The sequence below is a fragment of the Aedes albopictus genome, chromosome 3 (genome assembly GCF_035046485.1).
Source record: "Aedes albopictus strain Foshan chromosome 3, AalbF5, whole genome shotgun sequence".
NCBI classification, from domain to species: Eukaryota; Metazoa; Arthropoda; class Insecta; order Diptera; family Culicidae; genus Aedes; species Aedes albopictus.
Window position 1 is genome coordinate 295,599,269 of NC_085138.1, and position 16,224 is coordinate 295,615,492.

General features: G+C 40.0%; 2 long non-coding RNA genes across 2 annotated transcripts in view; one reads left to right on the plus strand and one right to left on the minus strand.

Annotated features, from left to right (window-relative positions):
* The window catches only part of LOC134284024 (uncharacterized), a 1,044,900-nt gene that overhangs the window by 868,348 nt on the left and 160,328 nt on the right, over nucleotides 1–16,224 (plus strand). The window lies entirely within an intron of this gene.
* Nucleotides 13,564–15,672, minus strand: LOC134291376 (uncharacterized). Its single transcript, XR_009999057.1, has 2 exons — nucleotides 14,009–15,672; nucleotides 13,564–13,950 (listed from the first exon to the last, which is right to left on the minus strand). It is a non-coding gene; the product is annotated as an uncharacterized LOC134291376 (long non-coding RNA).

Below are 16,224 nucleotides of genomic sequence, written 5' to 3' on the forward strand. Positions count from 1 at the left end.
GGAAGGAGGATTCCCTGAAGAGTTTTCCAGAGGAATTGCTGAAGAAATTACCGGAGGAATTCCTAGAGAAATTTCCTGAGGAATTCCTGGATGAAATCCTAGAGGCATTCTTTGTGGAATACTTTGAGAAACTCCCAGAGGATTTCCTGAGAAAATCCCAAAGATTTCATTTAAAATTCCTGGAGGTATTTCAGAAGAGTCCCCGGAGGAATTCCTGGAGGATTTTCGGGAAGATTTGCAGAAGAAATTCCCAAAAGAATTCCTGGAGGATATCCTGGAGAAATTGCCGGAGGAATTACAGGATGATTTCCCGGAGGTATTCATAAAGGAAGTCCTAGAGGAATTCTGGGAGAAATTCTCAGAGGAATTTGTGAGAAAATAAAATCACGGAAGACTTCCGGAAGAGATTCCTGGAGAAATTCCCAGAGAATTTTCTTGAAAAAAAAAAGTTTTCCTTACAAAATCTTGGAAAAAAAATCCGGTGGAATTCCTGGAAAAATTCTCCGGAGAATTCCTGCAGAAATTGCCGAGTCCTGATGGGAGTCCTAGAGGAAATCCTGGGGAAATTTCCGGAGGAATCCCCGGAGGGATTCCTGGAGGATTTCCTAGAGTATTTCCCGGAGGAACTTCTGAAGGATGTCCTAGAGAAATTGTCGAAAGATTTCCAGAAGAAATTGCTGGAGGAAGTTCTTGGGGAATTCCCAATGAAATTCTTGGATAAATTCCAGGAGGAATTCCCGGAGAAATTCCTGGAAAAATTCCCGGATGAGTTCCTGTAGAAATTTCCGGAGATATTCCCGGAAGAAAAAAGCGGAGCAAAATAAGCAATATTGTAGGGTGACAAAACTTGTCTGCAGGGGGTCAAAGACGGTGTTAGAGTATTGCCTCTTGTACCACCGTACTCGACCGTCTACTATCCTTCCAAATGGTTCTTAGCTTGCTGAGCAACTATGCTGGAAATGGAATATTTCTTGTTCATTAGGGTGTCTATACAAGTATTTTCTTAATATTTAGACGGAACTCTTCTAATAATATCAGAACCGAGGACGCCAGATACAGGGGGTGGCCAAAATGTTTGGAATAGGCAACTTTCTTTCTCCCACAAAAAAATTCAACATGCTTTAACTTTTCATAGAGTGCATCAAAAAATCTCTTATTTTGACTGTTTATCAACCTGTTTTATGTGCATCATTGGTACAAATTTGGGCTCGATTGAATAGTTTTTCACGAAGTTAGAACCGTTCGGGTAAAACACTATTTTTTAGACAACTCATTTTTGAGCTGTCATATCTCGGAAACCAGTGAACCGAATTGAATGAATTTTTTAACGTTTATCAACAATATATTGATATTTAATACAAAGTTATAAAATGTAATATTTTTTCACGGCGAATTGAGTTATACCGGGATGAAATTTTTACCCATATAGAGGAAAATTATTCAAATTTACAGTACCACACAAAAATTACTAAATGGGTTCTTTCTTTAAGCTCAATTGGCTCCAATATATCTGATTCAAGTTAACTTGAGAACAGAAGTGGAAAATCTTTGGACATCAACACTAAAATTTATTGACATTGACGTAAAAAATTACATTTTTTCGAAAAAAAAATCCAAAAAGTGTCTATCCATGATAACTTTCTTCAACGTTTAAAAAGTATCTATGTTTTAATAGTTTGTGAAGCATTTGTATATTGTTAGTGTACATTCAAAATTTTATTCAATTCGGTTCACTGGTTTCCGAGATATGACAGCTCAAAAATGAGTTGTCTAAAAAATAGTGTTTTACCCGAACGGTTCTAACTTTGCGAAAGATTAATCAATTGAGCCCAAATTTGTACCAATGATGCACATATAATGGGTTGACAAACAGTCAAAATTTGAGATTTTTTGATACACTCTATGAAAAGTTATTGCATGTTGAACTTTTTTGTAAGAGAAAAAAAGTTGCATATCCAAACATTTTGGCCATCCCCTGTACGTGTTACTTCCTCTTAACTTTCGGAACAATTTGTTGGACGTTGTCCGATTTTTGAGATAAAATTGTTTGAATGTTTTGATTGCTAGTGTCCCCTAGCGTCACCATTCTCGGATAGTTCTCAACCTGCCGATCAATTTTACAGAATACGCCATGTTTTTAGCATATAACAGTAACGAGACACACGTGTTTAAATATTATATACACGGTGCCACCTAACGAATAAATCACAAATCAAAGACCCAATCATCAGACAGTTTTTGTTTAGAACTTTGTTGAAGACGGCATCATCCTATCTTATCAGGATTCTGAGATATAGAAGTTGAACATTTTTTACCCTGGTGCCACCTAGCGGACGATTTACGAACCAAAGACGCCATTGCCAGATAGTTCTTAGCCTGTTGATCAACTTTGCTGAAAACGGCATGCTTGTACCTCATTAGAGTATCGAGATATACGTGTTTGAATTTTTCAGACACAAGGCGCCACCTAGCGGATAAATCCCAAACCAAAGACTTTACTATCAGATAGTTCTGAGCTTGCTGAAGAATTTTGCCGAAGACAGCATCATTCTATCTTATCAGGTTTCTGAGATATGAGGATTTGAATATTTTTTACACTGGCGCCACCTAGCGGCAGAATCACGAACCAAAGTCGCCGTTGCCAGTTAGTTCTTAACCTGCTGAACAAATTCGCCGAAGACACTATACTTCTATCTCATCGGGATCTTGAGATATACTTTGCGCAAAGTATGTGGCCAATTTTGGTACCCCAAGACAATCCGGAATAACTCCGGAACCATCTGGACCAGGCACCCATGCCCCCGGCATCAAAAACTAGAAGAGTTTTTCGGGAAGTTGTGAAAATTTCATCAAAATCCATCGAAAAACAAAAAAGTTTTGACCATTTTTGTGCTTTTCCGAAGGTGGAAAATGTACGTTGGCTGGATGAAGATTAAAATAGCAATTTTATGTATTAGAACACAGGCTGCTCCTTACAATATATTTACTTGATACTTGATACTTGGATGGGCTACAACAACGTGTAGAGCCCTTAGGTCCTCCTCAACTGCAAAAAGCCACCGTGTGCACGGCCTGCCACGAAGCCGACTACCCCTTCATGGCTATCTGCTGAATATGGTTTTAGCTTGCCATTCCTCCGGCTTACGAGCTACGGGCCCAGCCCACCGCAGCCTACCGTGTTTTATTCGCTTCACTATATCCATCTCTTTATACTTGTATACTTGGTACACGGTAAAAAATCTGCACTCCGATATGAACAGATTGGCACTTGAATTCGCACTACTGTCCGAACAGTTCGTTATCATCTAAATATCAGTTGAAAAAAAATCCAATGCCTCTTCAGTTTTACTGGAAGTGCACTTCAATTCACTGTTGACAATGTTTTGATTTCAAAATAAAAAATAAAAAAGTGTACCCCCGCAACACCAAGATTCGATACCAGGACCTTGAGAGTCACAGTCTTCTCCTTTACCACTACACTACTTCACATCTGAAAATGAGGTGTAGATCGAAGCGAAACACTCTCTACCACCTGTCATTTTTATTTACTTTCATGCCCAAAACAGTCATTACCAAATCAACAGTTTTTCACTTTGGATTGTATTGCTTTGTACATTAGTGCAAATCGAAGAGTGATTTTCAGTTAATTTCTTCGGTGGGTTTGTTTTGATTCTCAAATCAAAACTGACAGCATTGCGGTTTAAAAGGAAAATAATTTCTAATCATGGGTAACTCTCGCTGAGACCGTCCCACTATTTACACCATGTCTTCAAAAATGTATAAGGTGACGATTTTCTGAAAGTCCTCCCCAAAAAAGTAAGGAAAATGCATTTGTTTAATGAAATTCGTGGACCCCCCGTTAGTTAGCGCCACAAACATTTTGGTGAACCCCTCGATTTTGGTCAATTGTTGGCTCATTTAAACCGTTATAACTCAAAAGTTTCGCCAGAAACCACTTAAAAACTATAGGTTGTTGGAAAGAGAAAAGATAGAGGTACTCTTTGCAGTTATGAAAAGTTTGGTCGGCCATATTGATTTCGGCCGCCATCTTGAATTTATGTACCAAAACATTTTTTTCACCATGTTGGCAACCACCGATTTTCAAAATTTTTACGTCAATCGAAAGCGGGGACATTTTTACACAACATATCAAAAATTTAGAGATGTATGTTTTTCCTATCAAAAGTTATCTGCACTTTTGTAAATCATGACACGTTTTCTCCATACATTTCCATGCGCACCGGCAATGAGACGCAACAGCATCAAAGTTGGCGCCTGCTTGTATACACAAACGCACCTGCAGCAAAATTAGGGCAAATCGGAGGTTCGTTCTCATTTTTAACTGTTTCTCAACGATGCGGGCATTGCTTTTTAAACTTTTTTGGTGTTTTGAAAAGCTGAAACTTTCAACTTTTCATTAGTGGATTCAGATTTAGAGTAAATGTTCGTTAACACTGTGAAAAAACGCTGCATTTATGTAAACAATCAGCACCTGACCCAGTGCGCAAAAGTGGCATGATTCACAAAAGTGCAGATAACTTTTGATAGGAAAAAGATACATCTCTAAATTTTTGATATGTTGTGTAAAAATGTCCCCGCTTTCGATTGACGCAAAAATTTTGAAAATCGGTGGTTGCCAACATGGTGAAAAAACAGTTTTGGTATAAAAATCCAAGATGGCGGCCAAAATCAATATGGCCGACCCAACTTTTTATAACTGTAAACAGTAGCCCTATCTTCTCTCTTTTCAACAACCTATAGTTTTTAGGTGGTTTCTGGCGAAACTTTCGAGTTATAACGGTTTAAATGAACCAACAATTGACAAAAATTGAGGGGTCCGCCAAAATGCGTGTGGCTCTAACTAACGGGGGGTCCATCAATTTGATTAACCAAATGTATTTTCCTTACTTTTTTGGGGAGGACTTTCAGAAAATCGCCACCTTAAACATTTTTGAAGACATGGCCTGAGACATGGTGTAAATAGTGGGACGGTCTCAGCGAGAGTTACCCTCATGTTGATTGGGACGTTGAATAGTTAAAGGATTTTTCCCTTACATCCAGCGTGCAGAATTTTTACCGTGTACAATTCGTGGTTCATGCGACGCCGCCAGATACCGCCCACCAGTTTACCGCCGAGTATTGATTGATGCACCAAGCGGTAAGAAGAAGAGTTTTGACATCCAAGCGGTGTGCCGTTTACATCCATCGACCAATCGACGGCACACCGCTTGGATGTCAAAACTTCTTCTTCTTTTCGCTTGGTGCATCAATCAATTGTGCAATCCGTCTTTTCATCTCGCGGGTAACATCATTATCGCCTTGCACCTAGCACCACTTCGTTACCACTACCACGGCCGGACCGACGTGGACCGCCAGCAATCATTGTCTTGGTCTTTGTGGTGTTAATCGTTAGTCCAATCCTCGCAATCTCCCGTTTAAAAGGTATGAACCCCTTCTCCACGGCCCGACGGTCGATCCCGATGATGTCGATATCATCCGATACGCCCAGAAGCATATGCGACCTCGTGATAATGGTTCCGCTCCTTTGCACACCAGCTCTCCTTATCGCTCCCTCTAGCGCGATGTTGAACAATTAGTTCGAAAGAGCATCACCCTGTTTCAGCCCGTCTAAGGTTACGAACGATGACGAAATTTCATCCGCAACCCGTACATTTGATTTCGAACCGTCAAGCGTCACACGAATCAGTCTGATCAGCTTCGCCGGAAAACCATGTTCGATCATAATCTGCCATAACTCATTTCTCTTCACATAATCGTACGCCGCCTTGATATCAATAAACAGATGATGTGTCTGCAAGTTGTACTCCCGAAATTCATTGAGAATCTGCCGCAGGGTGAACATCTGATCCATCGTTGATCGGCCCTCACGAAAAACCGCCTGGTATTCGCCGACGGAGGACTCCTCAATCGGCCTCAGTCTGTTAAACAGAATTCCGGACAAAATTTGGTACGCTGAATTAAGAAGTGTTATTCCTCTGTAATTCGCGCACTACAGTTGATGCCCTTTTTTGTATGGAGAGCAAATGAGACTATCCAACCAAGTAGCAGACAGTTCTTCTTCTTCCCATATATTCAATATAATATGGTGTAAGAGTTGATACAGCTGCTCACTACCGTGCTTGAGAAGCTCGACCGGGAGTTCGTCGTTTCCAGCAGCCTTATTGTTTTCAGCCCTCTAATGGCTGTCTTGACCTCGTCCATCGTCGTCGATTCGAGCTCTGTCTGTCGCTCTTCCATTTCCACCGTTCAACAACTCCTCGAAGTGCTCACTCCACCTGGCAGCCTCCATTGCATTGTTATGTCTGTCAGCAAGTTTCCTTTACGGTCGCTGCACATGATGGGAGAATGCGCTGTTTTTCTCCGCACGCCATTGACAGTTTCGTAAAGCCTCCGCATATCATTCTGCTCCATACTTTCAAGCGCCTGAGCAATCACATTTCCTCATGGTGTTTTTTCTTTCTGCGGTGGATTTGTTTTTCGGCTGCTCTCGCTTCCCTATATCGCTCCCTGCTCTGCCGGATTCCAGACACCAGCATCCGGCTTCTCGCGACATTCTTCTCGTCCGTTACTCTCTGACACTCCTCGTCGAACCACGCGTCCCTAGGTCGTCTTTGAGCAGTGCCTATCACCTCCCACGCTGCCGTACTCATCGCTCCGTGGATAGACTCCCACAGAGTGTTGAGATTCTCGCTCTCGTTGGTCTCACTTATCCGCTCGTCCAGCTTCTGGTGATCAGGTATCAGTAGGTCGGCTCCAGAGGCACGTTCTCCTCCATTTGGGAAATTTGTGCCAGTGGTATAGCTTCTGGTGATAGCCTACCGTACCGTTTGCAGAAAAACGGTGAATGTTGAAACGCATCGATCGCCGGTTCTTCGAGTCCGACACGGTTGATAACCGAGCTCGAATCTTACTAACTACGAGGCAGTGATCTGAGTCGATGTTCGGACCCCTAAAAGTTCTCACATCAATGGCGTCCGAGAAGTGTCGGCCATCTACCAGCATATGGTCCATTTAGTTGCAAACTTCGCCATTTGGGTGTCTCCAGGTGTGCTTGTGGATATTCTTGCGCGCAAAGTAGAAGCTACTAATGGACAGGGTAGGAACTTGTGAGGATCAGAGCTATGTTGGAAGCTCTCCTTATCGACTCACCGTTTTGAAGCCCAATATATTTACGCAATATATTTATGAGGTATCATTTTCTGCTCGGGCTGTAGACTGTAGACTTTTAGCCCGTTGTTCTCAATGGTACATATTTCTTATTTGATTAAAAATAACATTCCTCGTGGCAAAAGGTTAATGCAACCATAACAAATTGCAAATGCTCAATAGAAAATCAAAAAGCGCTCCATAAAGAATGAACATATGTTCCATGAAAATGTGAAATGTTACCCATAAATAATAGACGATTCCCGTCTGACCTAACCCCCCTTTTTTATATTTTTCTTCGAAAGACAAGTGTTTTTTATGACTAATACCGCTTTCAGATTTTTTTTATAATGAATCCTGATTTTCATACAAATTTTCAAAAACTGCGAATTTCACCACTTTTTGAAATAATAATCACCATGCGAAGCAGTTTTTGGCTGTTTTTGGCAGCCCTGCAATGGTGATCTTTTTTTTTTCACCTCAGAAAATTTGGAACGACTGGGAGCCCTTTTTTTGTTTACAATTACAAATGTCAAACTGCACGGCTGGACGTACATTTCACGGGGCATCTGCTGGAGCTGGAGGATATTTGGCCAGGAGCGGAGGTTCGCTAAACTGGATGCCGGACACGTGCTGCGCTAGGAGCTGTTCCGGTCGTGCATCGTGGAAGCATTAGAGCGGGCCCGAAAATAACCGATATAAGGAGAGCACCGAATCCAGATTGCCGACCGCGGTGCTAAGAAGGTGCTGGTGATATTTATTGACTAGGTGGACCGGAGTCCGGAAGATGTCCAACTTCCGGGGAAAAGACGGATTTTTGCGTTTTGAGTAAGTTTTTTAACCCTTTCCTTCCCACGACTTTGAACGACTGTTTCTATGTCAAAAAACCGTTTCCGAAAAAAGTGCTGGAACAAAATTTATTGCAAATTGACCTAATTTTTCGAAATCAACAAAACATTTTGTTGTTGTAAATCAATAGTATTTTGATTATTTATCAATAGTTCCACTATTGAAACAAGTAATTGGCAGTTGGGTTTACCCAGACATGGGCAAAACACCAAACCGTGCCGCACCGGTGGCGTGTTTGCCCGTAAACACACCACCGTGTGTGTTCATATCACCACCTTCGTTCAGTTTCTACTGATGAACACGCAGTGCGACTGGCGAAACACTCGTGTCGGTGTTATAACTCGAGCTTCAGTTTCGGCTCCGTGTTTCAGTTTTGGTTGGGCACGGAGGCCGAGTGTTTCCGATTGTATGAAACACCAAAGCAGTGAGCTCGGCCACAGTGCGTGGTAGCTTGGCTGCATCAGAGCCACTGAGTCAGAAGGGACGAGAAAGACACAAAAGGAGCCGCCAAGTACTTCACTCTCGTCGTCGACCAACAGCATTTGCAACTGGTGCTGGAGAATGAACGGCACCGAGCGCTTGAACTCGCACGAGTGTTTTGATAATCGGAAACACTCGGGCTCCGTGTTACCCGAAGCGTCAAACACCGTGCCCAGTGCCTGAGCACCGCCACCGACACCGGTGTTGAGCCAGACACGGTGCGTGTTCGTTCTGAAACACGGAGAGCTAGGTGGTGGCTTGGCAACCACGGTGGTGTGTTTGAGCATCGACTCCTCGTGCAGTGCAGTGTTTGGACATGTCTGGGTTTACCTAATGAGTGTACAATCGTATTCTAAAAACTATTGCATCATATTCAACTAATTCGGTTTGTCTCGAGTTCGCCGAAAACCGATGGTGCTCTAGAGCTGAGACTTCAGCTCTAGAGCAACCATGGGAAGTAGAGGGTTAATCGGATTTTTGCAATCCAACGTAAAATTGCCTTCTTCGCGTTGGTTACCTAACACAAACTGTTGAGACTATTGTATATCTGAATTTTCGACAAGATTGACGCAATGCTTCAATGGGGCACGTTCGGTATAGGGTAAGAAATCAAACTTTGAACTAGTCAAATTGTAATCTTAATTTGAACCATTTCAAAATTCATTAAAAAGACGTACTTTTCAGGCAAATATTGTCCCGAAAAAGATGTTAAACAGCTTTCCGTAATATAACCTGATAACATGGACTTTAAAAGCATTGAAAAAAGCGTTTTTGTCATGGAAAACAGGCAATTGAAAAATCACTGTGATTTCACCCATTTCCCCCAAGAGAAAGCACATTTTCGGTGCACTCGTACAGCTCATACATTGTATCACACGCAATATGTGAACACGTCAAATGAAAGCTTATTTATCGTAGAATCGACCAACCGAATAATATTCCGCATTATTTGTCATAAAATTATCAAATTTAAGTGATTCTTACTTGGAGAATGTTATCTTAAGTTGAACCATTTGTAATCTAAATTTGAACTAGTAAACGGGGGTGAGCTTCTAGTGTTGGCCTGTAGATTGCGCTAGTGGTTGCTTTGTTTACTCTTGGGGGATGAAAAAATCCAAATTAAGTTTCCAAATTCCTAAAGAATTTCGAACATTCTGAGTTGAGATTCCACTGCCTAATGAAAAATAGGTATGAGAATTAGCAGATTCATGTGATTATTCATTGTTTAGCATGGAATTGGCTGTTTTGTGAGCTGCTCGAGCTGCTGCCGCCGGTAGTTCAAATTAAGATTAAAATTGGTTCAAATTATGATTACGATGGTTCAAATTAAGATTAAAATCATTGTTGATGAAAAATCAAATAATTCAATGAAATTCGGTGCAAATACAAACTTTTTACCATTTAACAGAAAGCTTATACCCGTGGCTTTCATGTACATTCGATTTTGCCGTAGTAAATTATTTCCATGTGGGAGAAAAAATCACTTAAAATTTGCACTGCTTCAGAAAGCCTCAATTTGGTTCAAATTTGGATTACCTACCCTAGTACTAGATTTGTAGTAATGAGCTGAATTTTAGTATGGTGAGAAGGTTAATTCTCCGTTTCTGCAATGAAATGGTGCAAAAAGCGTGGGTATTATGATTCCTTGCCTAATTTGATGCTGTTTGAGCAAAACTTTGGATAACTATGTTGTTTATGTTGCAAGAAATAGAGAAAACAACAACACTGTTGCCCAAAGTTTTGCTCAAACAGCATCAAATTAGGCAAGGAATCATAATACCCACGCTTTATGCACCATTTCATTGCAGAAACGGAGAATTGACCTTCTCACCATACTAAAATTCAGCTCATTACTACAAATCTAGTACTTCACCGATCTCTCCTATTGAGAGTTGTCCTGGACTCGTCGGGGGATGGGAAAGGATAGTTAGTTGGACACCTAAAAAAATAGAAAACTACAACCGCGCTAGGTCTACATATAGGTATCAATGGAATATGGATGTTGTTAGTAGAAGGATTAGACTACTTCGAAACAGCTGTCTTCATCCAAGGTCATCTTGGTCCCAGATGGGTTGTTCGATTGACAATCCGAAATTTTAATCTGAAAATTTAGTTGCACGTTTTTAATTACTATATGGATACATCGGGGATTACATTAATGAAAAAATATAAATAATCACTGCTTACGTTACGGAACAATAAAAGATTTTGTTTCTTTACAAATTATTAACAAAGGTAATTTGAAAACAATACATTGCCTCGCAGGCATTTAGGTTGGTCAATCTATGTTGGTTTATACTACAGTAGACGTTCGATAACTGCAACATGTTTACGTTTCACCTACCGAATGAAATTCGTTAACTGCAACGACTGACAGACGTCAACGACTTGTCAGTTGGTCTGAAAGTGATCTAAAATGCATTCGAAAGTGCATCGCTATGCAGCTGTCATCTGCTTTGACAGAAATTTGACAGATAGCGGTGCGATAACTGCAAAACTGTTGCACTTATCGGACTTGCAGTTAAAAACCATTGCAGTTAAAGCGTTTGCACCGAGCGAACGTCTACTGTATTAAAAAAGTTAAAGTTTGTGCTTACCACACGTAGCTAAAGCAAACTTTTTTTAATCTATTCCAGTAATTCCTATTAACCATGGTAACCGTAATGGTAATTTGATTAGCAAACCATGGTAAACATTTCTTCCTGAAGAAGCTTTCGTCACCCATCAATTCTCATCGTTGGAAACTATATGGACGAACGGATTCAGATTTCATTATTGTTATTATTTTATATTTTTTTATGTGTTATTAAATATGTAGTACTGCTTGGTAGGGGTTGGGGCGGGGGTAGTTTAGAAAGATATATAATAGCATCCGAAATTCCAGGGGGGGGGGAGGTGCAAAAGCATTAGTTGTTGGTAATGATCATAACTTCATTCAGCTGACGGGTTCACCATTCAAGTATGAAAATAGACTATTCCCCTCTAATCATAAGAACTTGTCGTTAACCCCTTAATAAGGCTGAGAAAACTAGAAGAGTTGTCAACGCATACTATTATGGAAATGATTTTATACATGATAACATGTACAAAACAATTTTTGTTTGAAAGAAACTTTTAAAAATCTAGGTGGCAATATAGTTGCCACTGCCCGTTTAGGCCAAAAACGCTGGTGGGAATATAGTGGCTACTGCCCATTTACCCCAAAAACGAGCTTTTGTGGTGGCAATATAGTTGCCACTGCCCGTTTAGGGTAGTTTTCTTCTTTTGACTTTGACAAAAAGCCGAAAAAGACATTTTAGAGTGGATCGGGGCTTAACCCATAATATAAACTGTGTAGTTTAGCTCATGTCAACCCAAAATTTGATTATTTTTCAAAATATTTACCAAATCTATAATTTTACAATAAGTTTGGGCTAATTTTTTTCACGCGGTCAAAATTTAGCCATTTTTGAGACTACAAATGGCTCCTAAATTGTTGTTAAAGCTGTGTTTAGTACCAAAAAAATACCAGGCGTTGTTAGTAATCCCAATTTTGCGTAAACCAAAAAAAAAGTTCGAAGTAAATTGTTATAAAACAGAAAAAAATACAAACCGTAGGTAGCAATATAGTTGCTACTGCCTTATAAAGGGTTAAATAGGTTATTAAAGTTCTCTGGAGTTGTTTGGTGACGCACAATATATCTACTTTGCAAATAAAACCACTCCTTCTAATAATTAGAACTTGCCATTGAAAAGGTTCACCAAGTCCTCTGCAGTTGTTTGGTGACGCATAATACCTATACTTTAGATATAGATCATTTCTCTTCATAGTTTTTCTCCCTTGACCTCAGAGCTTGTCGTTGAGAAGGTTCACCAAGTCCACTGAAGTTGTATGGTGACGCATAATACCTATACTTTAGATATAGATCATTTCTCTTTATAGTTTTTCTCCTTTGACCTCAGAATTTGTCGTTGAGAAGGTTCACCAAGTCCACTGAAGTTGTATGGTGACGCATAATACCTTTATTTTAGATATAGATCATTTCTCTTCATAGTTTTTCTCCCTTGACCTCAGAGCTTGTCGTTGAGAAGGTTCACCAAGTCCACTGAAGTTGTATGGTGACGCATAATACCTATACTTTAGATATAGATCATTTCTCTTTTTAGTTTATTTCCCTTGACCGCAGAACTTGTCGTTGAGAAGGTTCACCAAGTCCTCTGAACTTGTATGGTGACGCATAATACCTTTACTTTACTGCCCCCACTCGCAAAACAGTCCCATATGAATAGGAAACCCAGCAAAGATGGGGTGTTATGCGAGTGGCGGCGGTTTAGATATAGATCATTTCTCTTTATAGTTTTTCTCCCTTGAACTTAGAACTTGTCGTTGAGAAGGTTCACCAAGTCCTTTGAAGTTTGTTTGGTGACGCACAATACATCTGCTTTCTGGCTTTCATTGAGTTCTCCAAGTGTTATCTCACGAAACCTACTGCAACCCTATCCATGTACAACAGAAGAAAAAATGTTAACTAAGTTCTTAAAAATTCTTAACTCGGGGAATTTGAACACAAACCACCCTACACTCTTTCCCCCTAATTATTCATTCCTGGGTACGGTAAGCATATAACCTAATCACACCATGCATTAGGAGTCACCTGTTCAGTGGACTCTTGGCGGTACTGTTGGCCAACTTAGATAACCACTACACAGGCTGAAGAGTAAACTAAGATATAAATGATCAACTTAATAAAGGACCGAACCGCTGATAAAAATTATGAGAATGCTTGTGAAGCTGTGTTAAACATTGATTATTTAATAAACTAAAGATCTATCTCAATGGGGCCATGCACAAATTACGTCACGCTTTCAGGGGGATGGGGGGTTTTGCATAACGTGACGACCCATACAAAAATGTTTGAGGTCTCACACAAAAAGTGTAACATAGTGGGGAGGGCGGGTTGAAAAAGGTCGATTTTTGCGTGACATAATTTGTGTACCATCCCAATGATAAGCTTGTCTCTGGCGTGTAGCCATCCTGATATCCAGTAATAAGACATTTCGGAATTACAATAATTCTACAAATTCATGTTGGCTAACAAAATGCACACTCATATTTTCATCCTTAACAACCCATAATTTTTTCGTCAGCGGATGCTCGAAGTATTTCTTTTCATTGCACACCGCTAGAGACATCCTGCTCGGCATGGCGCATCCCTAGGCATTACCTTCGGAAAATTCGGGTCATCGCCAGCATTATAGCACCGCCATGTCGGCCACTCGAACCAACCGATCGGCTTGCTACACCGTGCCGCAATAGGACGCACTCCGTGGATGCTGTAAGGGATGCATAAAGTACTCCAGGTTGATGAACTGCCTCGGGTTGCCGACGGTATGCTTGTCGAACATTTCCAATACTATGTGCCAAGGGTTGATGGCCGGGTTGCGCTCCTTGTGGATCGTCTCGTGCGTTGTCATCTGTCGATTGAATTGAAAGGTGAGATATGTATATATTTAGCCATCGCATAGAACCTACCACAACGTGATGTAGACCTGTGAATACAACGAAAAACTTCACGGAATCAATGATTTCGCTTTGGCCGAAGAACTGCGCTGTATTGCGGAAGAGTGCTTACAAAGGATGTCCCTTGGTAAGCGCCTGAAGGCCAACGAATTGCAGCGGCGAAATGGCAATCTCCATCTAGTTCTCGGCTGCGAATCAGTTCAATCAGCTGCTCCTCCGCCAACCGCCACCCGGGTTCTTCACTAGATGGGCTTAAAAATGGCCAACGTGAATGCGGTGACAACGTCTCGATTCCGCCGGCACGATTTGATTGCTGGCTGGCAATCTCGCCATCTACCTGAATATCCGATTCCGATGTGCTGCTCGTAGATCCGGGAAACTGGGCCAATGGAATCCCAACCGTACACGGTGAAACCTAGGATGGTGAAACGTTGAAATTCCCCCGTCGATTTTTTTTTCGATGCGCGGAAATGAGAAAAACTGATACTGACTTCAAAACAAAACAAACGTTTGACAGTTTGCTGATTAGAAACTCACCACATCGCTGTGGTCGACGCATAGAGGAAATTGGGGTACAACGGAAATTGGGGTGAAATAATTAATAGGAGACAGTAGAGCTAAAGTGCTACTTCGCAGGTTTTTCACTGTTTTTCAATAGTTAGAGGCTTCAAAACATAGGGGTTCCTTGGGAAAGTTTGCTCTATAAATTGGCGGAAAGCCGTTAAATACATAAAAAAAATTTCACGGGAATGGTCTATTGAAAACGTTCCATACTTTATAAAAAATGTACCGGTAAAACAAAAAAATTTCTCATTAAAAGTGAAATTTTGCACCAATAAATAATACTGAAATGCTCCATAATAAAATACAAATGCTCCATAGAAAAATGCAAACGCTCCATAAAAAATTGAAATTGTACCCATAGAAAATTGAATATTGCTCCATAGAAAAATTAAATTGCACCATAAAAAATAGAAATTGCACCATAGAAAATATATGAATGCTCCATAAGTATTAGCAAACTGCACCACATAAAATACAATTTGCTCCATAAAAAATTGAAAATTCTCCATAACTTTGAACATTTGCACCACTAAAGCAGTGCAATGTAAAGCAATTCAGCCCTGCCGAATTAAATTATAAGAATATGCTATCTATGGAGGATTTTCAATTTTTCATGGAGCAATTCATATTTTCTATGGTGCAGTTTGATAATTCTTATGGAGAATTCATCTATTTCCTATGGTGCAATTTAATTTTTTTATGGTGCAATTTAATTTTTCTATGGAGCAATATTCAATTTTCTATGGGTACAATTTCAATTTTTTATGGAGCGTTTGCATTTTTCTATGGAGCATTTGTATTTTATTATGGGGCATTTCAGTATTATTTATTGGTGCAAAATTTCACTTTTAATGAGAAAATTTTAAGTTTTACCGGTACATTTTTTATAAAGTATGGAACGTTTTCAATTATTTATGGGTAACATTGCACATTTTCATGGAACATATGTTCTTTCTTTATGGAGCACTTTTTGATTTTCTATGGAGCGTTTCTATTTGTTTATGGGTGCTATAAATAGGCTGCCATTCCTCGTATCGTTTAATTGTTTACGCCAATTTGGAATCTGAAATGAAACGTAGATTGGTTTTGTACCTAAACAATTAAAAAAAATCTCAAATTTCAGCCTTAGGCTTGAATCAAAATTAGGACGAAAATGGTGTTTACCAACATCAAGTATTTCCGTTGCCAACTCTATACTACACACTAAGATTCTATTTCGCTGTTCGGTAAATATTTTGCTGGAAAAAATCGGTAAAGTGAAAAAACTACCGGTTTTCGGTAATCATAATTTATTTTACAAGAGTTCGGTAAATTGGTTACCGATTCGTTTGTGATTTGATACTGTGACAGCATAATCTGTCAAATAATTTACCGTACACACTGTAAAATCGTGTTTTTACCATATACTGTAAGAAACAGTACCGAAAAGTTTGTAAACCAGACCCAAGTTTACCGAAATTCCGTAAAGTTGCGAGCAACGATTGCGAAGTGTCAAATTGGTGACAGATTACATTTTCATGTCGGTTTCTGTAGTTCTAAGTTTAGTGCCCTCTAAAAAACTAGTTTAGTGACCAGAGAAATACGATAATGCTAAACGGAGCATCGCATTAGTGGCTGGAGTTGGGTAAATATTCATACATAAATTTATTCGTGCTTTCTCCCAT